The sequence below is a fragment of the Nomascus leucogenys genome, chromosome 6 (assembly GCF_006542625.1).
Source record: "Nomascus leucogenys isolate Asia chromosome 6, Asia_NLE_v1, whole genome shotgun sequence".
NCBI classification, from domain to species: Eukaryota; Metazoa; Chordata; class Mammalia; order Primates; family Hylobatidae; genus Nomascus; species Nomascus leucogenys.
The window spans coordinates 107,374,416-107,379,412 of record NC_044386.1 but is presented as its reverse complement, the minus strand read 5'-3'; positions in this window follow the sequence as shown (position 1 = coordinate 107,379,412).

Genomic DNA, 4,997 nt, shown 5'->3' with positions numbered 1-4,997 from the left:
ATCTGTGTGCCGGTTTTTGTCTGTTCATCAGTTTTCAACTCCTTTGGGTAAATAGTAAGGAAAATGATTTCTGGATATATGGTAAGAATATGTTTCGTTTTGTAAGAAACTGCCAAACCATCTTCCAAAGTGCCTGTACCATTTTGTATTACCACCAGTAATGAATGAGAGTTCATGTCGCTCCACATCCTCACCAGCATTTGTTTTTTCCGTGTTATGGATTTTGGTCATTCTCGTAGACATGTAGTGGTATCTCGCTGTGTTAACTGGCACTTTCCCAATGACATAGGATATGGAGAATCTTTTCATGTGCGTATTGGGCATCTGTATATCTACTTTGGTGAATTGTCTGTTCAGATCTTTGGCCCATTTTTTAATCAGTTTGTTTTCTTGCTGTTGAGTTTTAAGAGTTCTTTGTCTATTTTGGATAACAGTCCATTATCAGATGTGTCTTTTAAAAATATTTTCTCCCAGTCTGTGGCTTGTCTTCCCATTTTCTAACAGTGTTTTAGACAGAGCAGAAATTTCTAATTTTAATGAAGCCTGGCTTATCAACGATTTCTTTTCTTTTTCTTTTTCTTTTTTCTTTTTTTGAGACGGAGTCTCGCCCTGTTGCCCAGGCTGGAGTGCAATGGTGAGATCTCGGCTCACTGCAACCTCCGCCTGCTGGGTTCAAGCAATTCTTCTGCCTCAGCCTCCTGAGTAGCTAGGATTATAGGCCCACGCCACCATGCCCAGCTGATTTTTTGTATCTTTAGTAGAGATGGAGTTTCACCATGTTGGCTGGGCTGGCCTCCAACCCCTGACCTCGTGATCCACCTGCCTTGGCCTCCCAAAGTTCTGGGATTACAGGTGTGAGCCACTGTGCCCGGCCACAATGAATTATTTTATGAATTGTGCCTTTGGTGTTGTATCTAAAAAGTCATCACCATGTCCTCACCATGTCCAAGGTCATAAAGGTTTTCTACTATGTTATCTTCTAGGAGTTTTATAGTTTTTCATTTTATATTTAGGTCTGTGTTAGTTTTTGAGTTAACTTTTGTGACGGGTATAAGATCTGTGTCTAAATTCGCTTTTGTTTTTTTGCATGTGGATGTCCATTTTTTCCATCACCATTTGTCAAAAAGCCTATCTTTGTTCCACTCTATTGCCTTTGCCCCTTTGTCAAAGGTCAGCTGACTAAATATATGTGGGTCTATTCTGGGGCTCTCTATGCTGTTCCATTGTTCTATTTGTTTATTCTTTCTCTCATATCACACTGTCTCGACTATTGCAGCGTTAGAGTAAGTCTTGAAGTTGGGCAGTGTCAGTCCTCCAACTTTGTTCTTCTTTAAGATTCTGTTGGTCATTCTGGGTTTTTGGCTTCTCCATGTAGTGTGACAGTTTCCCTACTATGGCCAGGTTACTTAAGGGTATATGTCTGCTGCCTGAATCCTGAAGACCAGGTGATAAGCCAAGGCCATGGTGCCCAGCTGAGGGGCAGGTATGCCTGAGAACCCAAACATCTTGGAGAGCGTTTGAGAGCCTACCAAGGAAAATAGTCCCATCCCACACACACAGTAGGAAAAGAGCCAGAAAATTAGCTTAAAAGCAGCTTAGGGATGGGAGTTCAGCACGAATCTCTGAGGCTGCCTTGCTGCTATCCAGGAGTGCCTCACATGTAAGTCCTAATAAACTCATCTACTCACCAAGCCGGAGTTTTCCAACCCATTCTTTGGTCTCTTGGCTCTCTACCAGTTTAGGGGAAGGTTTTTAAAAATATGATTTGCAGTTTTTCTTATAATACTTCATATATATATATATATATGTATATATATATATATATATATATATATATATATATATATATATATATATATATATATATGTTTTGTTTGTTTGAGATGGAGTTTTGCTCTTGTCATCCAGGCTGGAGTGCAATGGCATAATCTCAGCTCACTGCAACCTCCGCCTCCTGGGTTGAAGCGATGATCTCCTGCCTCAGCCTCTTGAGTAGCTGGGATTACAGGTGCCTGCCACCAAGCCCAGCTAATTTTTGTATTTTCAGTAGAGACAGGGTTTTGCCATATTGGCCAGGCTGGTCTCGAACTCCTGACCTCAGGTGATCCACCTGCCTCGGCCTCCCAAAGTGCTGGGATTACAGGTGTGAGCTACTGCACCTGGCCTCATATAAATTCTAGAATTAGTTTGTTGATATGCACAAAGTAACTTGCTGGGATTTTGATTGGTATTGCATTGAATTTATAGATCTACTTGAAAAGAATTAAAATCTTGGCAATATTGAGTCTTCCTATCCATGAACATGGAATATCTTTCCGTCAATTTAGTTGTTTTGTTTTGCTTTGTTTGTTTGTTTTGAGCCAGGGTCTGGTTCTGCCACCCAGGCTGCAGTGCACTGGTGCAATCTGGGCTCACTGTAACCTCTGCCTCCCAGGCTCAAGCCAACCTCCCACCTCAGCCTCCCAAGTAGCTGAGGCTATAGGCATATGCCACCATGCCCAGCCAATTTTTGTATTTTTTGTAGAGATGGGGTTTTGCCATGTTGCCCAGGCTGCTCTTGAACTCCTGAGCTCAAGCCTGCCCATCTCGGTCTACCAAAGTGATGGGATTAGAATCATGAACCACCTTGCCTGGCCTCTATTAATTTAGTTTTTAAAAAATTAATGTTTTCAGCATTTTGCAGTTTTCTTCACATAGATTACATATCCTTGACATCCTTGCCTTGCTCCTAATGTTAGTGGGAAAGTTTCCGGCATCTTATTAAGTAGAATGTCAGCTGTAGGTTTTTTTGGTAGATGTTCTTTACCAGTAGAGGTAGTTTCTCCTCTATTCCTACTTTTCTGAGAGTTTTTACCAAAGATTTTATCAAAGTATTTTATCAAAATATTTCATTTTGGGGGTGCTAACGTAAATAGGTGTTGGATTTTGCCAAATGCGTTTTCTACATCTCTTGATAAGGTTGTGTGGTTTTTCTTCTTTAGCCTGTTGATTAAGTGGATTATATTAATTGATTTTTGAACATTGAACTAGCCTTACATACCTGAGATAAATCCCATTTGGTCTTGGTGTATAATTCTTATTATATATTGCTGGATTCAGTTTGTTAACAATTTGTTGAGGATTTTTGCATCTATGTTCATAAGAGATATTGGTATGTAGTTTTCTTTCTTATAGTGTCTGGTTTTGGTATCAGAGTAATGTTGGCCTCAAAGAATGAGTTAGGAAGTACTCCTGCTGATTGTATTTTCTGAGAGACATTTTAAAGAATTTATATAATTTCTTCCTTAAGTGTCTGGTAGACACTTCAGTGAACCCATCTTGGCTATTAATTTTTTCTTAATTTATTTTTAATTCATTTTGACTAATATCAGTGCTACCAGCTTTGTTTAATAGTAATAGTTCCTTATAACTGTATAAAGTAATAGTACTTTATAACCGACTATCAGAGTGGTTATGGGAAAAACAGGCTACATGATTTGTGGGGCCTAGTGCAAAATGAAAATGGGGCCCTTTGTTTAAAAAATATTAAGAATTTCAAGATGACAATAATAGAGAATTAAATCAAATGTGGGGCCCTTCTAAGCATGGGCCCTGTTTGTCTATAAAAGTCAAATGCCTTGAAGCCAACCCTGACTGTAGAGCCCAGAAAGTGAAGCCTAACAGGGATGGGAAGTCCTTTTGAACTTAGGAAGGAGCTAGCATTTATTGAGCATTTACTGTGCCTGGCACATTGTCATAATAGGTGTTTAATGAGTGTTTGTTAAATAAATCCCAGTGAATTCTCACAACCACTCTATGAGGTGCATACTATTTCCCCAATTTTACTGATCTAGCATCTGAGGCTTGGAGAGGTAAGGAAGTGTGCCTAAAACACAAGGCTAGGTACCAGCAGAGTGACAATTCAAATCAGAATTTTCTGAGTTTTGGCCGGGTGTGGTGGCTCATGCCTGTAATCCCAGCACTTTGGGAGGCTGAGGCAGGAGGATCCTGAGGTGAGGAGATCGAGACCATCCTGGCTAACATGGTGAAACCCCATCTCTATTAAAAACACAAAAAATTGGTCGGGCGTGGTGGCGGGAGCCTGTAGTCCCAGCTACTCAGGAGGCTGAGGCAGGAGAATGGCATGAACCCAGGAGGCGGAGCTTGCAGTGAGCCCAGATGGTGCCACTGCACTCCAGCCTGGGCGACAGAGCGAGACTCAATCTCAAAAAAAAAAAAAAAAAAAAAAAAAAAAGAATTTTCTGAGTTTTAAGCCCATACCCAGGTCAAGGCAACATGCTGAAGATTGTGCCAGCAAAAGCTCAGGGGAACTTTTGCCTGTGGAAGATTCACGGAAAGCAGTGCTACATCCAAAAGCTTTGGGACTAATACGGAGGTAGGTGCTGTCGAGGGATGGAAAGACCAAAGCAGGTCAGTTAAGTGGTGGAGGACAGTGCTTAGAGGAGTAGTGGAGGAAAATGGTAATCAATCTGGAAGCCACAGGACGTGCTCTGTTATCCACTGTCCCCTTCAATTTCTTCTTGGTAGAGGTGAATTTTATATTCTCTACTCATAAAGCCTCCCACCGTTACAGCCTCTATTGGACCTGCCTCTAGACAACCAGTCTGCCCTGACATCATGTCTCCCCCAGAAATGTTCTTGGATCTAGCTCTCTAGAGGAAAGTGCTTTGGGCCTTACATCTCACAACGGTTGGGATTCTTTATTCCTGTCCCAAGCTCCATTCCTTTTTCCCACCCTTGGAATGGAGAACTGTTGTGGCTCAAATGGAAAGGCCTTTGGTGGGGATGGTTTTGCCCTCCCTCACCTCTAAGTCTGAGTTCAGTCTTCCTGTCATATATTTCTACAGCACTGTGGGATTTTCCTCAAAATGGGTCATATGGTGCTTAATTTCCCTGTTTACTTGTCTGTGTTCCTAGCTGACCTGAAGCCAGCATGACATCACGGATTTTATGTTTTTTCAATGTCATATTCTCAGCACATATTTGTGCCTGGCACA